At 38.3% G+C, this 13,609-nt stretch overlaps 1 protein-coding gene and 2 long non-coding RNA genes across 10 annotated transcripts in view; all 3 read right to left on the bottom strand.

The window, feature by feature from the left end:
* whrnb (whirlin b) overlaps positions 1 to 13,609 on the bottom strand; it is a 203,028-nt gene that overhangs the window by 101,921 nt on the left and 87,498 nt on the right. The gene's annotated exons all lie outside the window — the stretch shown is intronic.
* LOC118565076 lies at positions 5,349 to 12,080 on the bottom strand. Of its 3 annotated transcripts, XR_004932169.1 has the most exons (6): positions 11,813 to 12,080; positions 11,045 to 11,127; positions 8,475 to 8,594; positions 8,348 to 8,395; positions 8,160 to 8,244; positions 5,349 to 5,635 (listed from the first exon to the last, which is right to left on the bottom strand). It is a non-coding gene; the product is annotated as an uncharacterized LOC118565076 (long non-coding RNA). The 3 variants fall into 3 exon arrangements; XR_004932167.1 differs by having other exon boundaries at positions 11,045 to 12,080; XR_004932168.1 differs by lacking the exon at positions 5,349 to 5,635 and adding an exon at positions 7,995 to 8,056 and having other exon boundaries at positions 11,045 to 12,080.
* Positions 12,147 to 13,184, bottom strand: LOC118565078. The gene is made up of 3 exons (XR_004932171.1): positions 12,786 to 13,184; positions 12,514 to 12,572; positions 12,147 to 12,297 (listed from the first exon to the last, which is right to left on the bottom strand). It is a non-coding gene; the product is annotated as an uncharacterized LOC118565078 (long non-coding RNA).

Genomic DNA, 13,609 nt, shown 5'->3' with positions numbered 1-13,609 from the left:
AAATATAAAAATGTTGCAATAAACATGCATTATCGTCATTGCTTAATGGCAATATAGACATTAATTTAAAAATAGTGAAATTAATCTTGCAAACACTGAATTAAACTCAATACATAATATTGTGTTAAAATAGTATGTGTTAACCCTCAATTGGACCCCTTTTAGTTTGTGTTGGTCAAAGGGCTGGTTATCCTTTTTTTTCCCTCATCTGGGGTCATGAACTTGTGTGTAAAATCTGGTCCCTTTGATGTGTAGTGTGGGGTCTGTGCAGAGTTTGTATACAAAGATGATGTTGCGGGTCATTTTGAGCGGCCACATTAACGTGGGTAAGTAGCTGTTCAGATCCAAAAAATCCACCTCTGAGACCCAGACCAAGGTGTGTGTGAAGGAAGTTGGGTCTGAGGGTCTGTTTAAAACACTCTACATCACCACATCAAAGTCGAGGCAGACTGCCGTCATCAATATGACTCCCGGTCATATTGATGATGTGTGAAATGTAAGAATTACATCTGCATAAAGTACACAGTAATATTGTGAAACGTGTTTGTGATGAGGGAAAACACCCACACAAAATAGCTATTAAATAAAGTCTTCATTAATTAATTAAAATTGTATTGTATGCAATAATAATTATTCAATATTAGTTAATTACTGTGAATGCAGTAGGCATTCACAGTTCTTGAGATCCTGTTTCTCTTTATTCTTTTTTATTATTATTATTACTGTGAATGCAGTAGGCATTCACAGTTGTTGAGATCCTCTTTCGCGTTTTTACTGTTTAAAGTTTGATTCGCTTCTCCTACAATTTTTCTCCGATTTCAACCATTCAACTTTTAAACTATTCAGCTTCTTCTGGAATGGATGGCTATGTCTTTTTGTACTTTTAACTCTTCAACTTTTTAAAATATTCAGCTTTTTCTGCAAATTTTCAGCTTTTTTTCTCCCATAGGAAATGAATGTAATTCACTAAAATTCCGCTCATTTCAGTTGCTTTTTGACAGCTTACTGCTACAGCCTACTTTCAGCTAGAAACGCCATTCAACTTTTAAAATGTAGTGATATTTTTCAGCATTTATGGTCTATTTCAGCTTTTTCATATCTTTTACCATTTTCATATAGTACCTCCTTAAAATAATTTTGGCTTTTCAAGAAATTCAGCAAATAACATGCGTTGCTATGGTCGTCAAGTGGCAGTTGGTAGAGTGCACACTCTAGAAATTCAACTAGTTCTTCTACTCCGAACAACTTCTTCTCACTCGCTCAATTTTCAACCTATCCACATAAATTATACATCAAAACGTAGGAATTTTTGTCTGGATTCAGGAAATGTAACCTTCATTGGTGTAGCATTTATAGATTTTTCGCAAATCACCTCAGAGCGACACAAACCCGAAACCTCCTCCATTCATTTCCTATGGAGCGGTTTTGAAAAATGACGTCTGAAAATCCAAAACATCACACGTTTTCGCATCGTCGCTACTCCTAAACCCTTTAATGTACAGGCATGAGACTTTCACATATGAATGTCCCAACCCTTCTGGCACTCACAAAAAAGGAATTTTGTGGATAACTGTTACGGTTTTTCCGCAGGAACAATTTGTTCGGGAGTAGCGAATGTGCAAAATCCTGAAGACGCTTTGGACCTCCATCACCCCAAATGATCCACTTTTTTACATCGTCGCTGTGCCTACACCGATTTTTGTACAAACATAAAAATGAGCAACATAGTCCTCAAAAGCCTGCTGATACTCACAGTGAAAGAATTAATTTGATATCTCTTATACTTTTTCAGCTAGAGCGATTTGTTCGGGACCGTTTTTAGAGGATTTTGGAAATTTCTTAAAAATTTCCTTTAGATCATAATTTTTTACGCCTTTATTAAAATATTTCCAGCAAAAACCGATAGCAAGTCTTCTTCCCCTATCCGTTAAGAAAGAAACGCAGAAAAGATTACGTCTCTACCATTTACGGATCAGGAGATATGGAGCGTTGTGCGAGGCAAAGTTCTCCATTATAACCAATGGGACATATTGTGAGCAAAGTCTCTGCACTTCGATAGACTGGCCGCTGCAGGTGTGTGAGTGAGTTTCCATGACGACGGAACTCTGAGGGCCAGAGGGAGAAGCTCCATTAGGATACAATGGCAACTTTTGACGCCCGCTGCAGCGGCTGTGATTAATGTAGGAATCTGAAATTCGCACAGTCACTTCCTCTTAACATTTTAAAATTTTCAAGTGACTTTCAGCCATGTGTCACTTTTCTGTCCAATTTTGGATTTCACATGCTTTCCTATTGGGCCTCTGCTTCCATCAGGACCTGGCATGATGCCCAGACACGACCCAATTGGCCAATACAGCACCACCCACCTGTGGGAAATGGTGCTACTAACCATTTTGGTCAAATGTTGAGTTCTGGGCCCAGATGTGGTGAGGCTGAGTTGCTAAAGGAGGCCAATCTGACCCATGAACTTTGGTCATGTTTGGTGACATTAAGTATTGGCACCCCTATTTGAGGCACTTCCCAGTACAGGATTTGGACCAAACTGACAGAGTACAATCACCCGGTGATCCTGAGCACAACCATGTTAGCGGCTAATGGTTAGCATGTTGCTAATTGGAAGTAGCTCTAGGAAGCTCGGACAAACTTCTGCTTTACAGAGTCTGTACCGCCTTTATACAGAATGCTCCACAATAAGTTTGGGCCTCGTCACGTAAAGCATCTCCAAGTTAGGAGGTGTCAAACATCCAATGCTTTTCAATGGGGGCGAAACCCCTTATACTCCCTAGAAATGCAGGCCCACATATGGCTACAGTATATTAAAGTTTGAAATTCTACTTCTGCTTTGTTAAACGATTCAGTGTTTAGAATGAGTTAGGAAATGTTTGGTGCCTTTCCCTCAGTTTTTTCTTCTTCTAATCATCCAGCTATTGTTCTTTCATGTTCAAATTCTTCAACTCTTTCAAATTCTTCAACTTTTTCAACTTCTTCAACTTTTTCAACTTCTTCAATGCTTTTCAGCAATTTTTTCTCTTCTTCAAAGATCTTCTGCATCTTTTGCTTAATCATTCAGCTATCTGCATTCACAGTGCATTTTCGCAGGAAATGCAAATTTTTCTAGTTACTGTGAATGCAGTAGGCATTCACAGTTCTTGAGATCCTGTTTCTCTTTATTCTTTCTTCTTCTTCTTCTTCTTCTTCTTCTTCTTCTTCTTCTTCTTCTTCGTGTTTATTCTTCCTAATGCGTTTTTACTGTTTAAAGTTTGATTCGCTTCTCCTCCTACAATTTTTCTCCGATTTCAACCATTCAACTTTTAAACTATTCAGCTTCTTCTGGAATGGATGGCTATGTCTTTTTGTACTTTTAACTCTTCAACTTTTTAAAATATTCAGCTTTTTCTGCAAATTTTCAGCTTTTTTTCTCCCATAGGAAATTAATGTAATTCACTAAAATTCCGCTCATTTCAGTTGCTTTTTGACAGCTTACTGCTACAGCCTACTTTCAGCTAGAAACGCCATTCAACTTTTAAAATGTAGTGATATTTTTCAGCATTTATGGTCTATTTCAGCTTTTTCATATCTTTTACCATTTTCATATAGTACCTCCTTAAAATAATTTTGGCTTTTCAAGAAATTCAGCAAATAACATGCGTTGCTATGGTCGTCAAGGAGGCAGTTATAGAGTGCGCACTCTAGAAATTCAACAAATTCTTCTTCTCCGAACAACTTCTTCTCACTCGCTCAATTTTCAACCTATCCACATGAATTATACATCAAAACGTAGGAATTTTTGTCTGGATTCAGGAAATGTAACCGTCATTGGGGTAGCATTTATAGATTTTTCGCAAATCACCTCAGAGCGACACAAACCCGAAACCTCCCCCGTTCATTTCCTATGGAGCGGTTTTGAAAAATGACGTCTGAAAATCCAAGACATCACACGTTTTCGCATCGTCGCTACTCCTAAACCGTTTGATGTACAGGCATGAGACTTTCACATATGAATGTCCCAACCCTTCTGGCACTCACAAAAAAGGAATTTTGTGGATAACTGTTACGGTTTTTCCGTAGGAACAATTTGTTCGGGAGTAGCGAATGTGCAAAATCCTGAAAATGCTTTAGAGCTGCATTTTTCCACATGATCCACTTTTTTACATCGTCGCTGTGCCTACACCGATTTTTGTACAAACATAAAAATGAGCAACATAGTCCTCAAAAGCCTGCTGATACTCACAGTGAAATAATTGTTTTGATATCTCTTATATTTTTTCAGCTAGAGCGATTTGTTCGGGACCATTTTCAGAGGATTTCTGGAAATCCATAAAAATCCCCTTTATATCATAATTTTTTACGCCTAAATTAAAATATTTCTAGCAAAAACCGATAGTTTGTCTTGTTCTCCTATCCGTTACGAACTAAACGCTGAAAAAATTACGTCTCTACCATATACGGATCAGGAGATATGGAGCGTTGTGCGATGCAAAGTTCTCCATTATAACCCAATGGGACATATTTTGAGCAAAGTGTCTGCACTTCTGTAGACTGGCTAGCTGCAGGTGTGTCAGTGAGTTTCCATGACGACGGAACTCTGAGGGCCAGAGGGAGAGGCTCCATTCAGAAAGAATGGCAACTTTCATCGCTCACCGCAGTTGCTGTGATTAATGTAGGAATCTGAATTTCGCACAGTCACTTCCTCTTGACATTTAAAAATTTTCAAGAGACTTTCAGCCATGTGTCACTTTTCTACTTCTGCTTTGTTAAACGATTCAGTGTTTAGAATGAGTTAGGAAATGTTTGGTGCCTTTCCCTCAGTTTTTTTTTCTTCTAATCATTCAGCTATTGTTCTTTCATGTTCAAATTCTTCAACTCTTCCAAATTCTTCAACTTTTTCAACTTCTTCAACTTTTTCAACTTCTTCAATGCTTTTCAGCTATTTTTTTTCTTCTTCAAAGAACTTCTGCATCTTTTGCTCAATCATTCAGCTATCTGCATTCACAGTGCATTTTCTAGTTGTTTATTGGTTTAACCTGTTTTTGTGACTGTTTTGCATTCATTTACAGAGTACGGGTCAAAATGACTCGCAACATAATCAATATATTTTTTTCAACATAGTATAAGGGTGAAATAGGTTTGTACAATAAGTCCAAACAAGTTTATCCAAAAATAAATGTATTTTTCACAAATAAAAGTTAACATAACAACAACAATTAAAGATAACAACAACAATAATATATATATATATATATATATATATATATATATATATATATATATATATATATATATATATATATAATTTTTTTTTTTTTTTATTATTATTATTTTTTTGTTTATTTTATTTTTTTGGGGTGGTAGGTGGGCCAGGGGTGGTGCCCGTCCTCTGGCTAAGGGGAAAGGGTAGGGGTGTTAAACATTGCCGACACAGCTGAACAAGAATAAAAAAAGAACTGTGTACTCTTCTTGATATTCAAAAACAAAAGGGAGGCATTCTCTTGAATCATGGATGTCGTCATCATTGGCGATGTTCTGAAAGAACTGCTGTCATGGACAATATGCTGGGCAGTTCAACATGTCCACAGAAAAGAGACATGTTGTCCCGTATCCAGCATACTGCTTCATCAATTCTTGTCATGGTGCTCTGAGAGAAAGAGAAGTAAATTTGATATCACATTTACATTCAGTACAATACTTTTCACCAATACACATATTCCCATCCTAATAACTAATGGCCCCATGTCAATTTTCTGATACTTATTTCATAACTGCTGTCTATGAGTTTCAGAACATGGACAACAACAAAACAGCACACACCTTCTGAACATGAAGGATTTTGTTTTCTTTCAAACAGCATTGCATAGGGAACGGGGAACAGTTCCAATTAAAGAGACATTAAACCTGAATACGCCTAAATATTGCTCGTCACCAAAGCGCAAAGGATCTGCTGAGTCCAGCTGATATATTTGGAAAGCTTTGGGCATCAGGAGCTGTCAAGTGAAGTGTCAATAACAACCAACAATCAATCAATGTATAGCACATTTTTTGGGGAGATGTTATAAAGGTGGCTACTTTCAATATAATTATAAGCAGGTGTTCCTAGAGCTGTGGAAGCTGGATCTGTAGTTGGGAGTTTCCTGGTGTCCCCGTATTCCTACTCTGCTACAATTAAAGCCACTGTTCATAGTCTTATTGCTATCATTACTGCCATCATTATCATTACTATCAATATCATTGCCATTTTTTATCCAAGCTATGTGTTACTGTGTAGGCTGCCTCTCTCTGCTCCCTCTCTCTCACCCCCAACCGGCTGAGGCAGATGCCCCCCCCCCCCCCACCCCCATCCTGAGCCATGGTTCTGCTCCAGGTTTCTGCCTGTTAAAAGGAATTTTTTCCCTTCCTGTGTCTCCTAGTGCTGCTCTTGGTGGGAACTGTTGTTCTTCTGTAAATAACTCAGAGTCTGAGCTGCTCTGTTTAGAAAGCTGGGAAATAACTGTTTTTGTGATGTGGGGCTATATAAATAAAATTTAATTGAACAAGATAAATGTCAATGCATATATGTAGTACCTGCAAGGTCATTACTCTAATTGGTTTTAATATTAAAAAACAATCAACAATTTGAAGCTACACTGGAGCAAGTAAATACTTACAGAGGAACCTGTGTCCTGGGGTCCGTTCTTCGTACGTCCGTAACTCAGTTAGTAGGATTTTATTGTTGACGATTTGGCATGATCTTGGATCGTTTGGTTCTTCGAAAGACATCCTGCACTTGTTGTCATAGCAACATGTGCGCCAGTTTAAGCCTGCTCCAGAGCAGGCTTATTTCATGTAAACAAGATTAGATCACGGCTGTATAAGCATAGGAGATAGGGAAGTCTGCCGTAGCCATGTCCATTTTTACGACAGCAACCTGTTGCGGAAGGTGCAAGAATAATTTGCAGAGTTTTTCGAATTAATCGCGTATTGCGCAATAGACAGGATCCTTTAGCGCAGCGCAACAGTGTAATTGTAGAGAGATTTTTCTTGGTGGCTGTTATAAACAGACTAACACATCATTTAACAGTGGCTTTTAAAGAGGAAAACGTGATTTTGGAGCCATAAATCTAAAATATTTAAGTTATTTGTATGATAGTTTGCTTTTTATTTTTATCATATTCAGTAAGAAGAGTTGTTCGGGCCATTTTATTGTGAAGTTTAGTTTTACTTTGAAAGGCTTGCTTCCTGTCGAGCCGTATATTGTATTAGAAAAAACTATGGACGGATTATCTAGACACGGAGCAATACAGTTTTACCGTGTAAACTGTGGATGACTTGGAAAAGGAAGATTTTCATTTTTTATGGATAAAGATTTTTTTTTGTTAAAATTCCCAGTTTGCACGTGTCCTTTACTTCCCGTCTCTAAGGAATGACACTGAAATTTGGATCCGACATAACAAGTGCCTTTTTAAAATAAAGTGTAATAATTAAAGGCTACCATTTTGTAGAATATTCTTGTATTTCACTTTTACTTGTCCCCATGTTCTAGTGGGTCCCGTGGAGGCTCCGATATAAAAGAACAAATAATATCAAATTATTAAAATGCAAAAATTCATGCTGTAGAATGTGATAGAAACATCTACCATGGACAGTATTTACGCATTAATTTGTCTGCTGCTTTTTGCCGGCCCTCTCTCCTGGCTTTAACAGATTTTGAGGTGTTTTAATTAATGACTCAAATTCGGCATAATCTTCCAAGCTCTTGTTCTGCTTGGGAGAAAAACTGTGGGCGTTCTTTGGCCATGCTGAACAGCCAATAGCAGCGTTGCTGATCATTGTTTCTACTATCAATACATTTCCCCTTTTAAACAAACGCATGAACGCGCAGTTGTCTCGGATAACTCAATCCAGCCATACTAATCATAAACAACAGGTGTGTTCGAAGAACCCAATTAGCCGGATCATGATTAGCCGGATGAAGTCATCTTGGATGTGTCATTTGATCTCGGATGTTTTAAGCAACGTACGAAGAACGGACCCCTGGTTTCCACACAGGAAAAATCAGGAGATCTTTTGATGCTGCATCAGCCTGTAGGTGATCATAAAGCCAATAAGTGTCCCCTTTCCCAATTTATGAAAATAGAAGACATTGCAGGGGGAAAAAAGGAGTAGAAAAAAGTAAATAAGCTTACCGGTAAATTAGGAAAAGTGTCCTGGAAAACTTGGTGCATGCCAAGTGGCAACGACATAGGCATCCGCTGCATACACATCCTTCTTCTTCAAACACATAAGTAAGGGACAGAAAAAGCTGTCATGTTAGGAATCACATGTTTGACAGACTTCATGATCAACTTAAAGGTTAACAAATACCTATGCACACCTTCCACCAGGCCATGTCACACATGAGCTCCATGCAGCTGTTAGCAATCTATAAAGAGAAATGCAGAGGTTAATTTCAAATGTTAGGTAGAAAATCCACACACGTATAACTGCTATATCCTACTTACTGTTGCTTCCAAGTTGTGCTGCAAACCAAGTGACTGGAAGTCTTGCTGTGTTAAGTTGGTAGTGCCAATTGTCCCAATAATCTCGGTTTCTGATCTTCTGGCATCGAGCACATAGTCAACCTTGAACAAGAGAAATTATACATACATATATATACACACACACATACATACATACATACATACATACATACATACATACATACATACATACATACACACACACACACACACACACACACACACACACACACACACACACACACACACACACACACACACACATATATATATATATATATATATATATATATATATATATATATATATATATATATATTAGGGCTGGGCAAGTTAACGCGTTAATTTCGCGTTAACTCATTAGACTATTAACGGCGATATTTTCTTTAACGCGCGTTAACGCATGTTGCTCACATGCTTTTATTTTGTGAAGGTCTGTTGCTGCGGTGTAGGGGTTTGAATCAGAACAGTAGGTGGCGATAATGCGCCAATAACCTCGCTGTCAGCCAAGCCTCGGATTCAGAGTAAGAAAGGTGCTGGCCGGAAAAAAACAAAGCCGACATGCTGAAGGCGGTGTTTCCCGCAGGAATAGCGTACCGCGCACGTGACGTCACCGTCTCAAGAGCAACGCCCCTTTTGCCGCTTAGGTAGGACATACAGGTAGAGAACGCCCGTAGCAACCAGCTATTACACGCGCAACAGAAACAGCGATATGACCGACTTTATAGCTGTTAAACTTTCCCAAGACGATGTCCCAGGCGCACGGATTACTGGCCGCACTGTCGAAGAACACACCAACCTTCAGCTCAAACGATGGCTTGAGTGTCGAGGGCTTAAAAAAACGGAAAACGGGCCGAGTTGATCGAACGGTAAGCTTTGTTTTTTTTTCCTGCGCGGCGTTCATGGCGTCCGTCCAGGGATCGGTATATGTTTAATGTTTGTCTTATTTGAAATGTTTTTGAGTAAGCTATCCTGGTAGCAGGGTATCATGTTAGCGCCTGCTACCATGATAGCCTATATGTTATCATGGTAGCAGGCGCTTCATTATTAACATGTCGGCCACCAAAATACTCTTACCTGTTCACTACTTGATGTCGCTGGAATTGGGTCAGGATGTTCTTCTTTTGTGCCCTTTCCTCCAACAAAATGCTTGCTACATATGTACTTGAATTTGGTAACTTTTTCCGGGTTGAACTGTTGTGTAGGCTGACCGCACCGGTGTACCCAGCGCACACATTTCTCCTTGGCAGTCTTGAAGAAAACATCCTTCATATGCGGCCGATCAGCGTACCTCGAGTCGCTGTTGCCCGTTCCATAGCAACAATGTTTAAAAACCATGGTCTTAGATTTGGAAAAAGCAGTCATTTACCGAGTAAAACCAAGGGTAACGCACGTCTCTTTTACAGCGAAACAGCGACGGACTATGCAAGCTTGCCCTACTGCGTACCACGTGATGTGATGTTACGTTTCTAAAAATAGCTCGCTCGCGGTACGCTATTTGCTTAGGCGAGGCGGTGAGTTGGCGAACGGAACAAGTTTTGTGCGGAGCGGAGCGGGGGGGTCTGCTTAGACGTCGTCGGTGAAGTCGCTTCGCGTTTCAAAGTATCCATGTGTTTTTGCCTGTTTTTCCCTGCCATTCACTATATGCACGCGAGAAAGCAACAACAAAAAACCGCGTGTCAACGTCAAATAAACGCAAGCAACGCAAGCATATCGAGTTAGCAAGCATTTCAGTTTAAAGTTCTTCCAGCATGGAATATGACAGAAACAAGTTAGTTGTAACCACTGCCAAGTTAAACTTTGGTATTGAACATAAAATGGTAATGCTGCTCCCTGCTGTTACCTCAGAAATTGCCTGTTTTTGGTAGATTTTTTCCCCATAAAGAGAATTCCCTGTCAGTGGCAATAAGCTTTCATTTATCATTATTGCTATTTTTTGTTTTACATGTTTAAGTTGAGCTTTACACTAAATATGTGTTACTGATAAGTGCTACAAATGTTACAACACTTTTGTTCATATGGCAGCAGAACATTAAAATAAAAGTGCTCTTTACACTACTTTTAAATTCATTCTTGGAGTTTGTAAATACAATGCGATTAATCGCGATTAATCAGGGCGATTAATCGCGATTAAATATTTTAATCGTTGCCCAGCCCTAATATATATCTATATCTATATCTATCTATATATATATATATATATATATATATATATATATATATATATATATATATATATATATATATATATATATATATATATATATATATATATATATATATATATATATCTATATATATATATATATATATATATATATATATATATATATATATATATATATATATATATAGATATAGATATATATATATATATACAACAAACAAACTAACAGCATTAATGGTCCTGTTATTGTAACTACAGCATATACAGTAAAACCAACAATCATGTTATGAGCATACATTTACATATTTCCATTAAACTGAACTTGGGATCATATGTTTCAGAGGCAAACAATTACAGGGAAGGAGGAATCATTTTTAAAACGGACCTGTGACTCTGTGATGCCTGATCTGGCAAGCAGATGTCTTAAATGGGGTAGGCCCCAAATGTCTGGTCTGCACACTGACAGATCTGGCACAAAAAAACAAACAAACAAACAAATAAAAAAAACAAAGTTTGTAAGGCAGACTGTCATTTAGTAGATAGTCCATAGTGTAATATATATCTAAGAAGGCTTAAACATGCCCTTAACATTTGAAGATTCATCAAGCTGGCCTTTACTGGTCAAGCATGTACAGTTTTAAAAAATATTAATGATTATCATCTATGACAACAAGCTGTACTGTTCGCCAACATAGTCAAAAACTTTTGTAAATGGACATTGTGTTACAAATTAAACCGCTAGCAACTCTGCTAAGTATACTGATATGTGTAATTAACGTTAGCAGGCTAATAACGTTATATTTCTCAAGCCGAAATAATTTTCACTCTAACTGTTGGACTCTTACTAATCTTGCATACTTTCTTTACACAAAAATGATAATGTTCTGTAATGTTCATCCCGTGACATCACGGGATGGATATTGCATAAACTCAATTTCACAAGAAACATCTATAACTAAAACTAAACAGGGCCTGGCGCTAGCTAACATTAAATTGATGGTAGCCTACAAAAGTACTACCTTATCATGCAAAAAACTAATGAAAACAATAAACTAGATCGTCACATCAAATAACATAATATATTTCATCCAGAAGGGTCAACAAAGTAATATTGTTAGGCCTATGAACATAAAATTATGTATTTTTAACTTACCGACATCGTTCGTTTTACGATTTGCTATGGGCAGTAAAGTTTTGTTTGCGCCTAACAAAGCTCATAGTCGCATGACGTCATCAAAATGGCCGACTTGGATGGGCGGAGTTGGATATCCAAAAAGCGCTGCAGCGAAAGGCTTCTCGGTAAGGCTGCAGCGAGCTTGGCCTCCCCTGTGATTGCGCAATACCATGTTAACTGCACTGGCTTCCATTCTGTGAATGCATCTTCATGTCTCTAGATCATAAATTCAATTGTTCAAACAGTTATGAACTGATTTTCCACAATTTAATGTATGTGGATTACGAATGGTGTTTTGGTCATCTAACTGTGTGCAGGTAACATGTTTTCGTGTGCTGCTGCGCGATCATAAACGGCAGAGAACTGGTTGTAGGTGAGGCCGGTGTAGCGTAGTTGATTCTGCGTTGTGTCTTGTGAGAAATAATAATCAGGCCACGGCTGATCTGAAGGCACTTTTAATGCTCCTGCATTCAAATAGAAAATAGTCAAAAACAGGCCTTTTCTCATTAGAGTTCCACAGCGCCTCTTCTCACGGAATCTGAACAGAAAGAGCGCAAAGCGCCTGCAACTTGTGTAAAATAACACGTTTACCTTACAAAATAAAAATGATCTCAAACAATACATGAGTAAAAAAACTAAACGAAATAATCCCACACCAAAAATAATGAAACATCACATACCTGCATTCAAATAGAAAATAGTCAAAAACAGGCCTTTTCTCATTAGAGTTCCACAGCGCCTGTTTAACAATGAACAGTACTATTTTCAGCACATGAATGTCGCACTTTCATTAGCAATGTTTCATGTAGCACAAGAACAGCTAAACAACTGTTAACACAGCTCTATCACTGCTCAACAAAGTCCAAATGTGACAAAGCATATTATTTTACAAAAACAATAATCAAACTGTCACTTATTACACATATTGAACACAGAAAACAAAACTTCATACCTCTTCTCACGGAATCTGAACAGGAAGAGCACGACGAAGGGCATGGGGAAACCCTTCACAGACTTTAGTGGTATGATCCGTTAATTTGTCTTCTTAAACCCCTGAACTAACACTCAAAACAAGAATCCATGAACTCAATGTGTTCAATAGTAAAGATAATAATTTACATCTTCATTCGTAACAAATTAAATTTGAATAAAAATAATAATTTAGAAACAGGAAGTAACCCGTTGTTTTTCAATGGCTCTGTCGTATTTTCAAAATAAAAGCTGCCGGTGCTGATACAGTATCCTACCGGACTAATTCACTTGTCAATCTAGTGTAATAACATCACACTGCTACACCGGCAGTTCCTTGGCCTCTAGGCAGGGGGCGCTCAAGGGGCACCGCTCGTGATCCCAAAATTGTAGAGTCACAGCAAGTTATGGATGTATTATTAGCAAGTTATGCTGAACAAGTAAAGCACTAAAAAGATTCGAAACATACAGCTGGAACAGGACTGATCAAGGGAGGCTCTCCCTCATGGGGTTAGTGGCCTCTTCCTACCCCAGAAAGAGGCCACTAACATCAATGTCCAGGACAAGTGGGTTGAAAACCTCTCTAGCAGGTCGCAGACGAAGCCAGAGTTGGAGGTACTGAGTAAAGGCCTGAATTTTGCCATTTCTCCACAAGAAATACCCATTATGGAACTGATAACTGCCACGGAATCTGCCATCAGGAACAACAGTAAGGCTGAAACGGAGGCAGAGCAACTCAGGATGAAAATAACAGCTACCCTATCCAGCGCCAATCCACCTCCCCCCAATCTCACAACACAGGAAAGA

This window comes from Fundulus heteroclitus, chromosome 12 (assembly GCF_011125445.2).
Source record: "Fundulus heteroclitus isolate FHET01 chromosome 12, MU-UCD_Fhet_4.1, whole genome shotgun sequence".
Lineage (NCBI taxonomy): Eukaryota > Metazoa > Chordata > Actinopteri > Cyprinodontiformes > Fundulidae > Fundulus > Fundulus heteroclitus.
This window is presented reverse-complemented; position numbering and strand designations above follow the sequence as displayed.